This window comes from Psittacula echo, assembly GCF_963264785.1.
Source record: "Psittacula echo genome assembly, chromosome: 7".
Lineage (NCBI taxonomy): Eukaryota > Metazoa > Chordata > Aves > Psittaciformes > Psittacidae > Psittacula > Psittacula echo.
The window spans coordinates 29,184,889-29,206,623 of NC_137740.1; the positions used below are offsets into that span (position 1 = coordinate 29,184,889).

General features: G+C 40.7%; 1 pseudogene across 1 annotated transcript; it reads right to left on the reverse strand.

Annotated features, from left to right (window-relative positions):
* Positions 1-10,799: 10,799 nt before the first annotated feature.
* LOC308224248 (cytochrome P450 2J2-like) lies at positions 10,800-21,519 on the reverse strand (annotated as a pseudogene). Its single transcript has 9 exons — positions 21,350-21,519; positions 19,893-20,055; positions 18,622-18,770; positions 17,373-17,533; positions 16,167-16,343; positions 14,187-14,328; positions 13,359-13,546; positions 12,074-12,272; positions 10,800-10,978 (listed from the first exon to the last, which is right to left on the reverse strand). The product of its transcript is annotated as a cytochrome P450 2J2-like (transcript).
* Positions 21,520-21,735: the final 216 nt, after the last annotated feature.

Consider the following 21,735-nt stretch of genomic DNA (forward strand, 5'->3'; position numbering starts at 1 on the left):
CTTGTAGGCAGTGTTACAAAGTGCTTTGAATGATAGCAAAAGATCAAGCTGGAAGTTTTTCAATGTCAGATATTTCTTTCAGAGATGCTGAATTCAGAACACCCCATGGGCTTTTCTTATTTCAGTGAAAGATATAGGACAAATTTATAGAGTCCCACTACTCCACCGCTGTCTTCCTGTGTCATCCTGCAGCGACAGGGCCCCCTGGTGAAGATCTGGCAGATGGTTGAGGAACCAGGGCAAAATATCATAAAACCAGTGGAAAATACCAAGCATCCTTGCCTTTATACTTTCTATTTAAATTCCTAGCAGCGCTCTCAAAATATTCAAGCATCCAAGATAAATGTTGACGGTAAGAGCTGCTATTCAACTTTACCAAGAGATGTGTTTTGGCACCATGGTTTGGCTGGTTCAGTTTCAGGACTCTGATTCGCAGCATCTAAAAATGTATGGCTGGAGCACCATTACGAAACATCTGAAACACCTAATCAGAATGACTACAAAATGATAAATTTAGTTATCAAGAAAATTAACTTTCAGATAAGACAAAATCTCAAGAAATAGTTTCTTCTCATGTGACAAACAAGCTTTTTAGATACTTTTGCTACAGTGCCATCCTGTCAGCTAGGAGCTAACTGCTGCTGCAGCTGTCTTGCAGCCTTTTCTGCCTTTCATGCTTTGTCCTGTGAATCATATCTGGATTCTTCATTTTGTTTGGTTTTTTTTTATACTTGTATTGACCATTATTCAATTTGTGCTATTTATATTTGTTATTTTCTTTCTCTTGTAGGACTCCTCTGTCTCAACCTTTCTACATCTGCAGGATAGGATCTTCAAGCAGTTGTTTAACTGGTTCTCTTGGAAACAGCTACATAGAACCAAAGTCACTTACCAGAGGTTGGGAGATGGTACCCAAATTAAGCATGTCATTCACAGTTCCTCTGAATCATATTTCTTACATGATCCTCATAGAGAAATGATTGCTGTAAATGCAGCAAAACCACTAATCAATATTTTCCGGGCTGTGCTGTGTTGGATTGTACCAATGTCTCTTTTGAAAGTGATAACAGAAAGCAGCAGCCCACAGCCAGTGAAAGTATACAATGGAAGTGGTAATCCTGGCAGCTTTAGTAGTAAGATATGTAATTCTGTGTAATACCATTTCCTCTCTGCAACTCTAATCACAAGAAAACAGAAGTGAAGCTTTCTAAAGCAGAGAGATTACATCCTTTTAACTTCCTTTTTTGTAACCTTGCACTATTACTGCAATCAATAAATTCAAGAAAGCTTATTCTCTCATTCTTATATCTTGTATAGTGATATGGTCATCTCTGCATGCTCTGCTGCACATTAACAAGCTATATACAACAGACGCCTCTGAAGGAATATTGAGTGCTAATGTACGACAGCACAGGTTGTTCCCAGGTTCCCAGCACTGATGTGTTGACGCTGAACAACACTGAAATGGGGGAAAATTCTCAAGTCTTACCTGGCACTTGACAAAACCTCTGAAAATTTGCTGAAATTTAGTGGGGCCTCTGGGACTTCCATGCTTGGTCTGCTGGCATCCCACAGGGCTTATATTTAACATTGCCTGGTATGGATTTGTCTCTTCAGGAGCATCTCTCTTGTGTCATCTAAGAGCATACCGGTTGCCAAAGCAGCTCAGGATTAAAAGAAAAATGGTGAATTCTGATAATTACAACATTAGAAATTATTATAAAAACCATGAAGTAGGAAAATACGTGTGAAATAGATCCCTTCTGCAGGCACACACCAGGTCTCCTCTCGGTCATCCATTCACTGCCTTAACTATAAGCCAGCAGTGGTAGATTCTGTCTTAGACCAGATCTGATTCTGAGTCACCATGGCTCTGATGACAACACCTACCAAGTTTGGACCTCACTATGGCAGTGGAGTCTTCATTCTCCTTCCTTCTGCTTATGTTTAAGAGCACTTCTCCCTGTTGCAGCTTGGATAACTGGCAGGCACAGGCAACAGCACAAAGAAATTACCCTCTCAGTTGTTTGTGTATTTCTTGGACACACATCCCCTGTGACATGTTGATTTCCTTACATGGGAACCATCTTCCTAATTAGAAAATCATTCAATACTCGTTTTACCTGGTTTCTCCTTTCCCAGGATGGTAGAACTGTCTCTCCTAGATGATATGGCTTTCCATGTAACAGTCTTCATGGCTCTTCGCAAACAAGCAACATTTGCATTAGAAAATCCAGAAAATTAGAAATCAGATCTGTGTAACACTTCTGATTCATTCTGAGTCAAAGTGCTGGATTGTGTCCTTGAAGGCAAAACACATACCTCTTTGAATGCCAAAGTTGCCAGTCATTTTCCCCTCCTCTAGCAGCTTGAGAATCTAGGTCACTCATGACATCCTTAAGTCATGTCTCTCCTTTTGCCGCATTCTGGAGAGAATTTCTTACTGAGAATTTCTTATTCATGAGGTCACACTGGAGAGCGATAGACCTTAAAGAATAATGGGCTGGGGAAGAGTGAGTCCTTAACTGAAATGTACTAGTGACTATAATCATTACCACCAAATATGGCAAAAGGAAGATAGGTAGGCTGATGTCATTCAGGCTGGTATTTTTTAAGGAGAGAGGCTTAAATAAATCCATATTTACTGCGTGGAGCGCCACAGATTTCTCTGGAAGTTCAGTCCTGCTGAATACCTTACCACTTTACCTCTGTAACTTGATTTCAACTCTGAAACCTCTCCATTAGGCTGCCTGCAGTAATAAACTAAAGGTTTTCAAATTGATTTGACTATTCCCTGAGGGTGAAAATACTGCTTTCTTAACTCAGTTTTGTCTGAGTCACAAACACTCCATTTTTATTCCCTCTTAAGCTTGGAAGACTCCCCTAAATCCACCCTTTTCTCCATGAACTCTGGCGGTGACGTATATTTTTGCAAGAGTAAGCTACAGATACAGCATTACTCCACATATAACACAACTTATTTACATGGCATCTTTGGATTATTTTATCATTTATCTGCCTGCTACTGTAAATATGTAAGTTGTGTAACTTCCTTCAAATGTTGTGTGACTGTGATGCTATCTGAAACCAGCACAGCCTGAAGCCTGTTTCCAGCGGTAGGAAGAGGAGCTGAGTCAGGCAGGCTGGTCTACTTTGCTGGTGATGTCCTTCACTCATCACAGCTCAGACACTGCTAGACTAGGAAAAGAAAACTGGAGCTGCTAATCACTCCCTTATCTCCTTGCTGTTCCCTGTTTGTCCTCAATGCTGACCAGAAGGGAGCTGAACTTCTTTTACTCCTACAGTAGGAGAGAGGCTTTTCTTCTTCCCACCACTTCTCTACACTCCTTGTAATTTTTCTTTTCTGGAACCTCCTGCAGAGCAGGGGCAGTTGGGCTGAAGTATGTTTAGTATTTGACACTTTTCCACCAGCTATTTCTCAACTAGTGCACTGTAGTCTCAGCTCCTACTGAGAGTTGCTTCTCCCCCAGAAGGGCAATTGTGAAAACTGTTTTGAATGGAAAATTTCATTCCAAGTACATGGAGGGAGAAAAACATTGAAACCCTCTTGATTTGGGCTAAAATATAGGGCTCACAGCTGCTGTGTTTTTAAAATTTGCTTGCTTCATTTCCTATGGATGTCTCTGGAGCAAGAACAAATCTATAGTTAAACCCCACAGTTTTAAACTGATCTTTATAAGATATGTTTCTATGTACCTGATCATATAAAGCCATTGATTTGCTCCAGCTAATATGAGCTGCTTCTGAGCAGCAGAGCAGTATGGAACCACATTAACAGATCATTCATACAGATTTGTAGCAGCTTCTCAGAGCATGCTGGAGGAACGACCCAGGTAATTTAGGACTATTTTTCCTGTGTTTTATTGAACCCACATTTGTCTGGATTTATTCTGTGTATTATTTTCTACCTTGTGTCTTCATTTTTATCTTCAGCCAGATCCATAAACTCCTTTTCTTCAAAGAGTTCCTCAAAGAGAATCATTTAAAAATGTCACACTACAAAGCCTGTTCTACTCTTCAACTCTTCTAAATCATCAGTGAGGACATTAAATCATGTCAAACCTAATGCTAGATCACTGTGTACGATCCCTGAAAATATACCTTATCTCATCCAGTGAGTATCCATGCCTGGGAAATTTTACTGGGACTAATTGAATCTTATCTTTTCATACACATACAGAACATTACAAAATAGCCAACACAAAACAAGCCATAGCACTGAACACAGTGAAGCAGGCATATTTAGTTGCCAAAAGGATATCTGTAGGAGACAGTGCTCTGAAAACACCTGCTGCCCAGAGTACCAGCACCAACACAGGTTTCAGGCACATGCATTATGTTTTTGAAGCCCTGGCACTGTGTACTCCAGAGGAATCACAGGATGGAGGCTGCTGTGTGGAGGATACCATAAGAGCATTCAAAGATTACCAAAGGTTACACAAATAACAAAGATTATGGACAAGATTACCAGCACTCCGGAGCGCAGGTTCAAACTCTATTTAACAGAGACTGAAAGTAAAAGACTTAATGAAAAATAAAAATCAAATTTAAAATAATCCCGAGACCTGTAGTCACCACGTCCAGCTGCCTCAAGCTTAAAGTACTTCAGACTTAACAGAAGGCTAGAAATATTCAAACTGATCAGTGCCATGTGGCACAAACTCATGTTGTGGTAAAATACCTCTTCAAGAAGTAGTTGCCCGTATTTCCTTTCTCTGTCAAATACAGCAGCACTAACAACGAGGCAACATTAATTCTGGCCACTTGAACTCTGTTATACCCACCTGCTGGGCAGCAGAAGTAGGTTAATAGATGGATCAGAAAGTTAAGGCTCCCCTACAGGATGGATAAATGAAGATTAAAAATTGGTGGTTTGTTAAGAATTACACTGATACCCGAGTTACATGAACCTTACTTCTTAGAAAGTTCACTCATCTCCCTCCACTGGGGGGGAGAACAGAATCCTGCATGCTGTCTTGTAATCAGTCTACAATCACTCAGGAACCCTGTATACCGTGCAGTCCGGAATGTGAGTGATGCTTTTGGGTACTGGCACCCTAAATAAAGCTACACTCCTGATCCTGACTTGTGTCCTGCAGCTGGCTATGTTGCCTGTGTGTTGGTTCTGTGCTACACCCTCTGAACTCCTGCAGAATCATAAATTCATTCTTAGTCATTCCTTTATAAATCATGATGTGAACTGGTTTGAACTCACTTAAGCTAAAACTAAAAAAAAAAAAAAAAAATTAAAAAAATTAAAAAAAAAAAAGAAGAAGAAGAAAACAGAAAAAGGGCAAGCAAAACCTGTTGCCTTTGTAAGATTTGGTCTCAGAGAAGGCACCTTCTTGATAGAGCTGATTAGACCAGACATCCTGTTGTGAATGACTGTTAAAAGGCAAAAAGGTATTGGAGTGTAATTCACTTCAACAAATGAAAGCAACTTCTAACAGCGTGATTCCAACCTTTCAATCTAGAGAGACATCTCAGAGGGCTAGGGGACAAATGAAATGAAACTCACCCGTGTGTGTTGGAAGAGCTGACATTTCTTAGGTACATTTTTTATCTACAAATCTCATCCAGCAAAATGACTTGCCGATTCAAATCATAGCACCCAGATCTCCCATCATTTGATTTACACACAAAGCTGCCTTAGCCATATTGCTTTGAGTGAAATGGCAATGAATGCTCTTCAGACCCCATGTTTGCCATTTCTTGTCCTGCAATCATTATGTGGTATGGCTCATCAGATCTGTCTAACCTTTATTGTTAGCTGTAACAAACACCCAGCATAAATCCAATATTTCTTATACAGTTTTACTCTAAAAAGGATTCCCTTGTTTTATTCTACAGTGTTTCTGCTTATATAGCCCTAGACCTCTCTGTCTCTCTTGCACTGAATATTTGAATTCAAGGTGATTTTTGAGGATACAATAGCTGTATTTTTCACATCCTGAAACTCAACTGTCTCCTAGTCTCCATAGATCTTTTCTTTCATGACACTGAGGTTTGCTGTTTCTTTCAATTTAATTCAGCTGCAACCATAATTAATGCAGCATTTCACAATGGAAAATGTAATGGAGATATTGAAGATAAAAAAAGTGGGCAGATAATAACATACAGCATAAGGATTTTATAGGGAGGGATTTCCTCATCTTGGGTTACCCACAATTCCCAGTTCAAGGTTGCCCTGACAGCACAAACTTGAATGCAGATCTGATGATAGATACATGGCTCCTTTATAACACATTAAAGGAAGTGTATGTAACCTGAATCAGTTAGCATGTTATAATTTTGGGGGTTTTTTTAACCAGAAATTTCACTCTAGCACTAAAGAAAATTTGATTTACTGTTCCCAATGCTTTTTTCTCATCTGAAGACATCTGGCTAATGAATAAATTAAGCTTCAAAGAGCCAGCAGCAAGACTTTTAGTCAAAGCAAATGAATAACATTAAGTGCATTTTGTCTCATGTTCCAGGATTACAAGTTGCTTGGATGAGCATCTTTTTCTAGTCTCCCAAGTGATGTCTCAGCAGGCACTTAGTCAGGGCACTGTCTGAAAGTTAGAGCAAATTGTTCAAATGGAAAATGTAGGATTGTGATAATAAATGTTCAAACTGAAGACAAATACTGAACTATTTTAATTCTGAATAAATGGCATAAAACTTAAGCACAAGATGTAGTGTGCCAGAAGAAAGTTCAGCTGGTCTCATGTTCCATTTCTGGCAGCGCATGATAGCACGTGCCTTAAGAAAGTTTATAAGAACAGGACAATCCAGAAACACTGCACTGGTATTAAAACAACCCAAAAGTATTTTTCCTGCTGAATATTTATCCAATTGCTTTTTGAGCAGAAATAACTGTTTAGTACAAGTCCCAAGAGGAGGCATAGCTTACAATAAGCACACGCAGTGCAATCCCCTCGGATTCTTCTGAGCAATGCTCCCCTTGTGTTGCATTTGACACCTGACAGCCTTTCCATTGGAGACAGTGAACATTTCCTTTTCTGTCATCTACTGTCCGCTCAGGGTTTTCTAGAACTCCTCAAAAGCAGAGAAATAGTTCCCCCAAATGGCTACACTGCTGCAATGAACAGTATCTTTTTCAAAATTGAATCCCACAACTGTCAGGTTCCCCCACTACACACCATTGAGTCACTGTTTCATACACTGAGGCATCAACAGGGACAATTTAGCCTGAGCCTTTGACACAAACCAGTTTCCCAAACATGTTTGAACAGAAGAGGAAAAACATTAATTTTTTTTTTTTTTTTTTTAGTCTTTGCATGGATGCAAAATCTACCAAATATTTTCACAAGACTCCCCTTGTCTTTACTTTCTGCTCTTTCTTTTTGCTGTGATGAACAGTCTGCCTTGAGTCTGGTATACAGCCTGCCATGTGCTTGTGGTACTAATGCTGCTACCCAGGAGACCCCTGCCATGAAACAGAAAGAAAAGCACAAGGAAAAATATTAGCAGAGGATCCTGGTATCGGACAATTCAGCAATGTTTTCCTCAACTGTAGCCTCAGCAGAGCTGAGCACCATATAAGGTTAGGCAGCTCTCTCCTATCATATCCATCAACGTGAAATATTTTCACCTTTTTGGATTCACACACTCCCACTACCCTGCAAATATGAAACAAAGAGGCACCTTTGCAGTGCTGTGATGTGAACTCATTTTTCCCCAAAAGAATCACCATGATTTAAAAAGCAATACACTCAGTTGTATGCATCTTTCCCTGGAACCTGGTTCCAAACCCTTCCAAACCATATATGAAAGATGACAGTTCTACCGCAACTTAGAGGCCTGTGGTTGACATTGGTTATAGAAAAAAAAGATGGTGTGAAGGGTTAGTTACTCCACTTGAAAGAACTGTTACCTCACTCCAGTCATCAGCACCAGGGTGTGCACCTTTTAATTTGGCAGCTCTTTGATGGTGTAACACAGACCTGTTCTTAGGGGCTGCAACCAGTTGGCAAAGTGATGACAAGATGATGGTCAGGAGAGAAAGCAGCACTTGGAGGGGAAGGGCTGTGGGAAGGAGACAAGGAAAGTCATTTGAGCCACTCAGAGATGACTCTGCTGTCATCCCTCATCAGCACCTGGCCTGGGATCAATTCAGGTCTTTCCCCATAACCTTTAAATTTCTCCACTGCCAGAGGTCAGCCAGTCCAGGAGCTGGAGGTCTGTAATCCTGGGCAAGTACTGGAAGAATGATCTCTGAAAGGGGAAACAGTTGTTCTCCAGCCCAGAACCACTTCCAAGCTTCCCAAGGGAGTGGAGGAAGAGCAAAATTAATTTTATCAGGTTTCCTAAGTTTCTGTTTGCCATCACCTCTCTTCAGAGGAACACATGGGTGTAAATTGGTGCAGTAGGTTTCCAAACCAGCCCAAAATACAGTGTCTGCCTGCTTAACCCATGTGAACTAATCCATACCGGAGGCTACACACACCACATTGGCTTCATTGTTCAGGAACAGCAAAACTCCTGTATGAAACTATCTGGAAACCCATTCTCCTGAAGGGAGAGCTGCGGGGCTCCTGACCTTCAGCCAAGCTTTTAGTAGACTTTTCAAAATCAAATGTGCATTTTTGTAGTATCTGGTAAGGTTCTGGTGGGCAGGGCCTCTGCATGGCTGAAACAGGCAGTAAATTACCAGTTGTTTCCACTTTGTGCCATTACTGGGTTCTCCCCAGTCACGGGGAAGCTACCTCTCAACAACATTGAGTACAGCTGCAGTCTCAATGGATGTAATGTTCCAGCCCTTGAGCACAATCAGCTTTACACATATCATTAAGCATCTTCAGTGAGTGGCAAGATGCCAAGAGGAGTGAGCAAAGGCAATGAGAGACACCATCTCTAGCAGGATTAGTGGAGTAGGTAGGAGGGAGGGCAGGGTTGAGGACAAGCACAGATAAAGCTGGAAAGAGGCTCAGCAGAAGCGGAACAATATTTGGTATGCTGTGTGGAGCAGGAGGCTGGATTGTTTATGACAGCTATTGCTTTTGGGAAGCCCCTTGCTGTCCCAGTTTCCCTCCCAGCCCAGCAAGTCCGCAGATGCTGGGTTGTGCTGGAGCAGACTACTGCCAGAGCTACAAGGCATGCCAGGATCTGGTCCAGCTCAGCCTGACTTTCAATAGTTCTCACTTCTTTTTAGTAACATTCTGCTCCATTTAAAATCCATTAAATTCAGATGTACCACAATTATTTAATTACAAAGAGTTTATATTCCAACATAAAAGCACTTTCGTCCTCATACAAATTCAACCTGAGTTTATAGCAGTGTTTACAGACATCTCTACCCAGCTCCAACGTTTGAATCCTTTCCAAACGTGATTTGCATTCAAGAATACTACAGCACTTTGCTTTAACAAAACTACAGCTGAACTTGACTGTCACCTCCAGCTGTACGCTTAAACTGTCTCAGTCAATCAGGGCCAGTGAGCAGTTACATTAAGTAATAGATATTTTAAAATTCTTGTATAATATTGTTATTTATGTCTTTTCTTATGCTAAGTTACCTCCAGTGCACCCTCCATAGTTACTACATTCTTCTTTTCATGGTCTGGAGCCACAAAGAACAAATAAATCAGAACGTCCAAGCTCCCTTCTGAAAACTCACTGGTCATTGTTTTCAACTCAGCACTGATTCATCTACTAACACTTGTGCAGAAAAGTGTAGGAGACAGAATCTTGATATGATGAAAGGAGGGGGGAAACCAAAAGAGAATATGAATCCTGAAATAGAGTTTCTCTGGATAAAGATAGGAACTGGAACTGGGGCAGTAGGATTGGAAAGAGATTGAATGGACAGCAGGCAGTATGGTACAGGTTGTAACAAAAGGAGAAAAGGACCCAGAGAAAATGGGGGAGAGCTGAGTTTTCAGATAGCCCTAGATGCTGACTTCCCAAGTCCCTACATTCCTCTGCTGTAAAGTGAGCAGCGAAACCTGCGGGCAAAGTGAATCTCTCATCCCACGTTCATGTTTCATCCAAGCAGGAGCAATAATCGGTGTGTTAGGGGAAAAAAAAAAATCCCTCAAACCAAAACAACCCTAACAAACCAATCACTTGGCAATACATTATAACGATGATCAGGCTGCCAAGTCACACATTCACATTGCTAATAGATCCCAAAATTCAGTTTCTTTCTTCAACTTCAGATTGACCCTCTATCTTCCTGATGGGAGATACATAACATGAAATGAAGACATTTACACACCCACGTTCTAATTTGTTTCCTGGGTTTGGGTGTTGTTTTCTGTTTGCTTGGAGGTTATTTTTTTGTAATTTGCAACCTGTCAACAAATCGAAGTGGCAAAGTTCAGGACATTAAAACCAAAACAGGGCTTTAAAAGTGTGTTTTCCAGAGTCAAATTACTTGAGGTCATCAAACCACTCACAGAAATGACACCTACTCAGCTCTTGTTGAGATCCTCTGTTGAATTTTACTGAGGTTTGCTCAGGAATGAGCATTATAATGATTCTGCTTGGCTAGGACACAGCATGCAGGCATCAATTGGGAACCATAGCATATTGCTTCAAGTGCGCTCCAAGAGGAGAAAATGGTTAAGATCCTTGCAAGAATATCTGAGAATTTCACAAGGACTGGACCAAAAGTACTGGTAGGCTGGATTGTGGCTTGCATTCACTTTCTGAATAGCCCTGGACTAGACTAATGCCAATATCCTGGCTAGCAGGAGGAGGTTTACACATTTGAGAGGAAATGCACTGAGATGAAGGTGAACATCCCATGCCGCTCTGTGATGTGTGGCAGCCTAGCATGGAATGGCACAAATCCTGTAGGGGTGGGGCTGCAGAGTACCGCCCAGAATGGGCTCTGTGCTGATCTTCATCACCCCCTCAGGTAGCTGGAAGGTGAATGTCTGCAGCAGGTTGGCAAAGAAAATAAAGAACTCAGTTCTTGCCAGATGCTTCCCCAAACACACACGGTGCCCTGCAGAAGGAAGGTGGGGAGGGGGAGGAAAGTGAATTATTGAGGAATTTTTCAGTTTCATAATAACTTTGTTCATTCTTGTTATACGCAGAGTGTTTTCGTTTGTTCAGGGCCAGGATCATGAAAGCCACAGAATCAAAACTTTGAACTCTTTCTCAGAGACATCTCATCTAATCTCATAGGTTAGGAAATGCCAAATTAAAATCTTGGTGAAAGTGCCACCATCATTTCTTTCTTGACCTTGCTTGCCCTTTTCCTCTTACACTGTTGAGCTTCAAGGTCATACACAAAGAATCTGCCAGCTGTTTGTGTGTGCTTTCTTAGTGAGCTAACATCAGTGGATCAAAATTACTTAGCAATTGCATTTGCAGCTGAACAAAGGGTTGGCCTCTTTACAGGCAAAAAAAGAGAGACCAATGTAATTTCCAAGGATTCATCACTGGAACCAATGGCGTGAGCAGAACAGGTAAATAATACATTCATATATCCAGATTAGCAGCCAAATGAAAGGAAAGAAAAAGCCATTTGCATTAAGAAATCACTCCTGAGTGGACAACCAAGTGACTAGTCTGCTATATCAACAGAGAAACTAAACCAAAACCAACAGAGTAGGAACTTGGCTGCTAAATGTGATTGCTAACTGTGTACTGTTATCTTATTTCCTCCTTTGCAACTGGATTTTCAGTCCTGTAAGCAAGAACTTAATCCTTTGTTTACCAGAATGCATTCTGCTTTTCTTTCAGCTTGTTACTTTAAAAACCATTACAAGTAACTCCAGGACACACAGGACACATTGCTTCTCAGGAAAAAATGTACATATAAGGAATACTACGGTCAAAATCTGTGAATGACTGCAGCATGCAATATGCCTAAGAAATCCAGGAGTTTAAGCTGGATTCCCACAACAGAGTCCTAAGAACAGTTTGGGGTCTGATAGCATAGAAGCATCTCCCCTGGCAGAAACAATCCAGTATTGTTCTTCAAAAGCAGCAAATAATAGAGAGAGAAGATGTTATCTGAATAAATACCATAGTCTCACACTTCCATATTCTTCATCTGATTTGTTAGGTCAGTTCAAACTGGCAGTGCATTTACCTGCTGAAAATGGTAAGAAGGCTTCTCGAGGTATAAAGTTTTCTTCTTTATCCAGAAAGTGGCCAGGGTTGAACTCTCAAGGTGTCTCCCATTGCTCAGGGTCATACAGAACAGATGCGATATTTGGCATGACAATAGTGCCCCACAAGGAAGAAACTGTTGATTTAGTTCCAACTTGTAGGTTTTCACTCATAAGTTTCTGCCTGGCAGATAAATCTGCTGCTTGTTACCATTGCTTTGTAATGAGCAGATATGATGTGGTTAGAAGACCGTTTGTTTTCCTAGAAAATTGGAGTTTGTGATCATTTTCAGAGTTGAAAATTCATCTTTTCTCAACCTTGCAGCTGTGTCAGTGGGTGTTAACAGCATTAGTGATGTTGGTACAACTGTGTTATGACCACTTTTACAACTATTCCATAACTCTTCCAGCAGGACTCTTCTGTTGATACTCAGGTCCCAGCACTGGAAACCTCCTGTCAGGCTTAAGAGAGAGAGAAATGCAGAAATAATTGGGGCACTTCATTGATAACAAACTCTGAGCCCTTTTAGCGGGCTTTTTCTTTACAGGTTATTCCCAGCAGACCAGTTTGTGTGCCTTTGCTAACTGGCTGTCAGAGGCAGACAGGAGTGAAACCTTCACCACAAATTGAGTTAGGTGGGGCCAGTCCCAAATGCCGGTAATGGTGCTGGCTTCTCCCATCTCTCTTGCAATAAGAGCAACAAATTCCTGTTTCTCGCTAGTGTTTTACACTGAGAACTGGCACCCAGCTTTACTGGCTCTGAACAGTCTTAGGCAGTATTTGGGAGCAACTTCCTCACTGTTAGCTGTAGCTGTCAGTCTCTCAGTTGTTACAGATTCAAGTAGGTCCCTTAGCTCTTGGAGTCAGTGGAGCTATAAGCCATACACTCACAAGTCTTTCTGCATTCCAGGAGTGCTGGCAGTGCCAAGCTGGGCAGGGATGTCTTAACCAGTGCTTTGACAAATTAGTTTTCCCTCTCAGTCTGTCCCCAGCCAAGCAGAACTGGTCTCTGCAGTTGTGCTTTGATCAACTGGGCAGAAACTTGAGGCTTCTGTGGTAGGGGCAGGGGTCTTATGAGCTGTCTTGAGTGTCAACATGCTGAGTGAGAGACTTATTCCTGGAGCCACAAATGCAACCCTTCCCCAGGCACCACATTTCTGGGTTATATGAAGCATAGTTTATACACGGAAAATGGGTTGCTAAACTGATATAAAAGCTAAATATCTCTGCTGAAGAAAGAATAGAGGCTGGAAATGTGTCTGTACCTTTTTGATGGGGAATCCTAGCAAAGTTGTGTCCCTCACACACACTCTGGACATGCCAACAAAAACAATGTTGCTGAAGTGTTGCATCTCACAAACCACAGCATTTGTATAAGGCAGTTTTTTCAGATCCTCATAGCAAATTAACTGTGAAGGACCCAAAAAAGTATCCATCTCCTTCTGTGCTTTCTCTGTTGAGAAATACACACCATTTCAGATGGGAAAAATGCATTAAATATTTTATGCATATGTCTTTTCTCAGAGCAACATCAAAATGTATTATTTCAACATAACACATGAAGTCTATAACCTGTGATTTAATGCCTGAGTTTAATATATGAAAATAAAAATGGGGGTAGGGGAGAAGGGAGTGGATAACAGTGTGGTCCAGAATAATAAGCAATGACTACACTGTACTTATTCCAGCTCTGACATTTATCTTACAGAATGCTCAATGGATGTAGGGCAAGTCAATCAGCTCCAGGTTTTGAAGGTATTTAGAGATTGTTTAGTTCACTTTATCTCAAAAATCTAAATCTTGTTTGCAAAATTGACATAAATGCCTCAGATATTAATTCCCAGTGCAAGGAACGAGTTGAGCAGAGTTGGGCCAAGTACGGCCAGCTTTTGTCTCACTGCAAGTGCCTTCAGCTGCTTGGTTTGGTCAGGACATAGGATGGCCTCTGATTTTTCCCTCTGCTGCCATTCTTTGTGTTTACAGAGAGCGAGAGCCAGGCTCAACTAGTGGCTTTTGCACCTGCAACTAATTATATTCAGCCATCACTAGCATTTGTAGTGCCCACAGCATTTCACAGAGAGAATCCTTCTCACCTTGGATGTCTGGATTCACTACCATATAGAGAAGTCCACAGTACAATGTTGTGCCTGAGGGCTCTGATCCACCGAGGAAAAGATCATTTATAACATATACCAAATTGTCTTCATCATATTTGGGCTTGACCCTACCTTTAGACTGTAGATGGTAGAGAGTTGAAGTTAAAGCATAAAAATTGGGTCATCGTGCATGCCTCCTGTGTGGGGAGTCTTTATTTCCATTTGCACAAAGAATATTCAAAATTACAGGTTTTGATGACTACTAAGAGATTAACGGTTTCCCAAATGGACACGGTAAGTCTGTGTTGCTCATTTTCATGACATGGAATATTCTTTCATTAAAAACCAGGCAATTTTATGCCTCTTGACTTAATCACAAAAACTTTAAAGCACACTAGAAGTTTTGCAGTTAGCCTAGAGTATACTTCAAAGCAAGTGCTCCACAGTGTGTCACTCAGGCCTTGGTCTCTCCAGAACAGTCAAATGGTGCTAGCAAGTACCAAGGAAAAACCTATCTGAATAAAAGGATCTCAACAGAACATCTTAAGAGTAATTTCTTCTCTCATTCCAGGACATATGTGAACTGGTAGGAGAGAGGTACCCAAGTATTTTCTTCTTATAGTAAGGGCATAAAATATAAAAACAATTAAAGAAAACACATTAGGCAAAACCATTTTCAAATAAACATATTGCTATAACTTACACCCCTGACACCCGAATAACCTGCATCTTTGCCTCTAAAATGCTTGTTTTAGTAAATCTTTTCATAGTCCCTCAGACATAATGTACAAGAGGGTATATCTGCTCCTCGCAGAGCCCATAAGCTGACACTGAGGACACAACAGGCTGACTAGATGAAAGACAGATGTAGAAGCTACATAAACTTCATCTACCCTAAGAAAAAGATGCTTTGTTTAGCTCCCAGATGTGTCCAAAAATGTCTAAGTTTGAAGCAGAAACTTTGGTGCTCTTAGCAGAGCCTCTCTGGCTCATGAGTCACTTTCTGCTATGGAAAATAATAGTCTGGTGAGAGAAGAAGATTAACATCTTATTCTGGCATTGCATGTGAAATTGTTTCCTAGGCCCTCCAATTCGAATATAAATGCCAAGCCAATCATGCCCCAGACTGTGGGGAAATTAGAGGTAACACAGGGAGAACAGGCTTGGGACCCCCAAATGCATCCCATTTAGGACTCGCTGATGACAGCATCCATCTGTCAGGAAAGCTGACTGGTGTGATGCATAAAATACCTATGCCAAGGTTGGTCAAATGATCAAGTAGGCAAGCATTTTTGAGGTGCAACTGCTGAAAGGGACAAGGCTGAAGGTGGAAGGACTTCTCTCTCTTTGGTGCTGCCATGTTGAGGGATTTTAGGATAACTTGGAAATCCTTTAAGGAATGGACAATCTCCTCAGACCAGGACCTAAAGCGAGTTTTCAGTAAAGGGAAGATCCTCCACAAATGGTTTCTGCTCAGAGGAGGAACCATACTGTTGTGTGGCACAACGACAGTCAGTGTTAGGTTGCACACTGAAACCCAAAGCAACGTATCAGTTATTTCAGAGTAATTATCTATGCATGCACATTTAATCCCACTGTAAACATGAGATACCCTGCTGTAGAAGATGAGGTGGTCTACAAAAGTTCTGTAACCAACAGGCATAAACTGTCTCATATTTATCTGATTAAATCCCAATCATGTTACAGGATTGAAGTAATCACATGGATATTTATGGAAAGCACATGAAAGCTCATGAGTTTGCACCCTAAAATACTTTATGATAATTTGTTCGTATAACTAAAACATAAACCAAGATGCCTTTCTGGGAAACAGAGTAGGTAAGTCCCAAGCTACTGTATTCACATTAAAGAGCCTATGAAATGTAAGAAACTATGATAGAAGGGGTCAGACTATATTTGATGGTCTATTTGTCCTTACACTTCATAAACATGTGATCAGGAAGAATTAACACTTACTTTCTCCATCTCAGCCAGGTAAAAGTCAATGAAGTCCTGTGGTTCATTCTGAATCCCTCTCTCCACATGTCTTCTGATCTCCTTCCTTGCAAAAGAACTCAGGACATCATAGCAAGACAATGCCTTCTTAAGAGGACCACGGAGGCGGCACATCAGCCAGGGAACAATTTCATACAGCTGTGGGAGTGAGAGACAAGAGGTAAATTACCTGTCACTAACAAAGCTGCTCTTAGAAGCACCAAAAGGCTGAATTGTCCTTTCTGGAAACATTGATAGTGGAGAAAACAAATTAGCATTGCTTTGAGTAGATTTTTGCCATCATGTGAGAAAACTTTACTAGTAATTTTGATATGCTTTTGGGGGTCAAGGCAGTACTGAACACACTCTGCTCATGCCAGTAACTTTATTTGACTAATGCAGACCAGTAGAAGACCTTACTCCCGCACAGCTGGAGACCCTAGATCCCACACACTCAAAATGTAAGGACATCCTTTGTGGACAGCATGTGGCTATTATGATTAACAAGTCTGCAGCACCAAGTAACCAGTGGAACTTGTAGAGCTCACAGAAGGAAAATGTAGGCTGGGTATCACTCTATGAGCTAATATAATTTTCTCTCTCAGAGTCCTCATGACTACTATAGGACCAATAATTGTTCTGGTGGTTAGAAATAGTTTATCTTCTCTATGTATATTTATACACATACATTTATTTTATATGTATTTATACACATATTTGTCAGCTCAAAGAATTGTCCTATAGCTTGGATAGTTCTCTCTTTACAGCATCTGACATTCCACCCTGCCAAGCAAATGGCATTTTTATCTCCCCTCTTTGTTCTTTCAGACCTAACAAGAGAAGTAAATAGAGGTGGGAGGAGCAGCATTACAGAGATAAAATTTATTACAAACTCCAGTCTCAAATTAAATTTAAAGGTTTCTGTTAACAGTCTCAGAAATGCTGAAAGACTTCAAAGCCAGGAGTCAGAGACACTTCCCTTTAAACTTACAAAGAGAGTTCTTAAAAATGGCCTCAAAACCAAGGAGGCAGTAGTAAGGGCCCCAAGAACATCTCTTAGCTCCCAATAGCTCTGTATTTCAACAAGTCCTATTTTTGTATCTACACTTCCATTTTCTACCTATTTCAGAAAAAAAAAAAAAAAAAGAAAGGGGGGGGGAAATTAAAAAAAGCATATTATTTACTCACCTGATGCACAAAGCTGCATCCAAATCTGAATAAATTCTCTGTGACTCTGATCAGTTCATGGAAGGTTTTGTCCTCATCAGAGAAATGATATCCAAAAACCAGAGCACAAATTACATTTGAAATAGAATGGAAAAGAGGGAAAGAAGGATCCACAGGTCTTCCTGCAAACACAGAAATGGGTATTCACTCTCAATGCTTTCTTCAGGTGTTCCTCATGCAGATAGGAGAAGATGTTATTAGAGATTACAAAAAATGTTCTCTTTACCCAGCTAGGGCATGAATGAGGATAGAGATGTGGCATTAATATATATTCATGAAAATAAAACATAGTCTTAGAGAGCAAAGGACACTATTAAACTGTATCCTCATAGCTTTAAAACAATATCATAACCCTTCCTGTGAAATAACACTGTACAAATAAGAGCTGTTAGAGGATGTAATATCAAATGTGCTGTCCTCAGTTGTGTGGAAGACAAGTCAGAATGTGGGAAAGAAGAAACGTCACTGGAGATGAACTAAGAGAAGGCAATGACAGACATGTTCAAAAACATAAAAAAATACTTAAGAGGAAAAACTGAAGGAACTTGGGAAGGTTTAAGAAGCAGAATTGATGGGTGGGAACTGCAAAGTATACATAATAAAACTACTGCAGTCTCAGCTATGGCTGGTAGATCATCGTATCTCTATCTGGTTATTTTTTTCTAAAGTTATGAGACAGATATCCATTAAAAATTATTTGGATAGAAATTATCTTATATTGGACTCTAGGATGAACCTGATAATCTGCTGAAGCTCTCTCCCACCTCCTACTTTCTTTGATTCTCTTGCTGATAGCTACTTATCCAGACAGACAATAAAATATCCAGTTTACCTCATGGCATCTAATGTTACTGAAATTTAGAGGAATGACTAAGCTCTGCAATACTCTTTAGTTACCTATTGTAGGCAGTCTGAGAATGGCTTGGCTGTGCCATTCAGTGACATCATATCAGATGGATATGAGGAGGAAATGAGGAAATGACAAGCCCATGAAGGTGGAATTTCGGAAGTTCCCAACTTCAGTGGGTTTATGAACAGCTTTTTAAGAAAAAAAAATCACACTTGCAACACTACCTTCTGTCAGGTCTTTGGGCTTCGGATGCCCCACTCTAGACCTACCCCAACCCTAGAAAGGCATAGGTAAATTTGCATACTGAAGAAACCAGACACTTTTTAGTCCTGGATCCATATCTTAGCAGATGATAGGTACTTTTTAAGTTCACAAAAAACTCCACAGGTGAGAAGCCTCCTCTTGCACTCGATACTCCAGGCCTTTTTTCCCCATTCCCAGATTGTGTAGAGTCAATATACCAAAGCATCTCTGCTGCTTCCGGGAGCGACCACTTGCCAATATAATACCTGAGGGTATTCCCTGGCATATTAATATTTGCTATAGACATGAACAATTCATTTAAAAATATAAAATAGATGGAGTGAATCAGGAAATACACTGTGATACAAGCATCTTTAGGTGAAATTATCAGCAACCAGAAATCATAGCCAAACATACCCAAATTGTAATACTGACTGTAGTTAAGCTTTGAAAAGGGCAATTTAAGGATTGGTTGGTTGCCCCATTTCTTGATGTCTTAAAAAAAGAATAACAAAACCAAAAAACCCAAACAAACCCAAAACAACCTTAAGGCGTCTTTTTAGATCTGCTTTAGCTATGCTCAAACAGTCATGCTCAAGACAGGAATAACTGGATGAATTTGTACAGAGTGGTGTACAAGGCCAGGGTATGTTTATGGAGATGTAGATCAATTAATATGATACTTGTAGGCTGAGATGTTGAACGCAAAGGATAAGTGACATTTGGTTCCTGTATCTCCTCTGAAAGGGAGACCATTCCACTGACTGTTAAATTGCACTAGTGGTTACCTGAAACACCCTGAACTGCTGCTGTGATTTAGCTTTAAACAATCTGTGTTTGCTTTGGTATAGCAGAAGCAGGGGAGGAAAAAGGAAAGATTGCAAACTGCTGAAAGACACTGAGGATAAGTGGATTTTCAGGTGCTGGAGGCACTCTCACAAATGCTTAAGAGTGGCTGCAAACACAGAAAGGAGGCTTCTGAAGGATGGTGTTATAAGTTTCTTGCTCATGATGGAAAGTGTTTGGCAACCGTAATGTATACAGTTTGCAAATGTATAAATAAGCTTTGCATGGAACATTCAGCAAAATCATGTGCTGCAAATTGGATTGTTCTGTGAGGAGGGCAAGATTGCAGAGTTCTGAGCTGGGATCATATCCATGTTGATCACAGCAAAAAGGTCACCTAGAAACAATCTGATCTGGAGCGTTTCCTAAGCTTGGTACAAAAGGTGTCATGGCAAATAGTAAGTTAATCTCAAGAGCTGGTGGAGGACTTGGACAGTATCTGATGGAAAAGTATTTGTAATGGGAGGGTAGAAGACCTAACAAGGCAGAACAGTTTGCCAAGTCATCATTCCTGTGCATTACTTATGGCAGGAAAACCTCACCTTTTCCTTTGGCCATTGCTCTGACGAAAGGTGACACCATCCGCCCAGCAACATCCTCAGAGTGTGTAATCATGCCATCCTTCACTGTTTAATACCCATTCAGTATGATCACTGGGGTCCACCTGAACCACAGAGTGTATATGTTGCCATAAGTTTTTGCCAGCTGTAAGTGGAAAAATATGTCAGAAAAGAACAGATGAAACTGTTTATGGGAGTGGTAAAATTAATTTCTTTTCAAAGCACAGGCTGCAGCAACACTGCAGCAAACTAAAGAAAAAGTCATCATTTACTTTGCATCACATCTAATCCAATATTTGTACCTCATTAGTGGAACAGCCATGCTCTGTCTCTCTCTAGAACTCTATGCCTCCAGCTAACCCTTCCATTGCAAAGGAAACTAAGTGATTAAATCTGCTCCATCTGTGTGCTCCAGAAGAGGAGGCACAGCCAGAAACTAGTCAACAGCCATTAAGTGCCAGTGGGCTGCAGCTGAGTCACAGAATAGTTCGGGTTCAAAAGGACCTTAAGATCATCTAGTTCCAATTCCCCTGTCATGGGAAGGGATGCTTCACCCTAGACCATGTCAGCCAAGGCTTTGTCCAGTCATGTTTTCCTCACAGGAAAGCAGTGACCACTGGAGACAGAGCGATGTCCAAGCAGGGACAAGTGTATGATAGAGGAAATTCAGTAATTTGTGGAAAGAGCTTTGCCCAATAATGGCACTCTGCTTCAACACACACATCATGATACAAAAGAGGTGGTAAACAGTGTCTAAGGTCCCACCAGAATTACATCCAATTGATCACAGCAGACACTTGCTTCTCGTTATAATTCTTTAGGTACTGCCTTTCCTTTCCCTCCTACAGCGTCACTGCCTGAGTCTGCACTGTACTCAGTGATCCGTGCATACTGTCCCAAGCACAGATCTAAATTAGAGGCCATCTGCAAACCATTACAAGAATTACTGCCAGAGTACAAGAAGGGACTGACGTGGCCTAGGGAGGAGCAACTGCTTCTAAAACCAAGTGGCAAAAACATAGTTTTAAAGGAGGTGTTGGAAGACAGGGAATGTATGCCATTTCTATATTACAAGCACAGAAACCATGTCACCCAATTTGTCATTAAGTTAGACAATACGTCAGAATTTTAAAAAGCAACATGTATGGGCTTAGCAGCAGTGGAGAAGCATCTTTTCAATAATTGGTATTCTCTGACTTGTTATTAAAGTCAGAAACCTTGTCCCCAAAGTTTGATTTGTAAGAACATTAAATTTCTTGTAAAGATGACATATTCCACATAAAAAGGCGATCTGAATGTAAAAATTAAGTTGATCTTTTTGTGTCCATACCTCATCTGTAACTTTCTAAGACTTCAAAATTTCACTTTGCTATTAGCATATCAGTTTTGCTTAAGGTCTAACTAAAATTAACCGATTAAGAGCATCTTAAAAGAAGTACTCCATCAGAAGATCCCGATGAAACTGAAAGTTCAGGTGCACCAAATTTCCGAGCAATGGGAGAGGAGTTGGTCCAGGAGAGAATTGCTTGCATGCTTTTCACAGTTTGAAAAACTCAATAATTAACAAAAAAATGATCAGGACCACAAAATCTTGACTTACTGTCCGCATTTCAGAGCTGATTTATCAGCTTGTCTTTATCAAAAAGAAGGTACTGGAGCTTGGAAAAGCTGATTTTCCTTCTTGTTCCACCAGTTGTCTCTGCAGATTGAGTTCTGTCCAGTTCCAGTTCCTTTCCCTCCTTCTGTCCCTCCCTCTTCATCACTGCCTGCCCTTTTTCTCATCTCATATATTTCCCATACTGAGATATGTTACACTGATCACTGA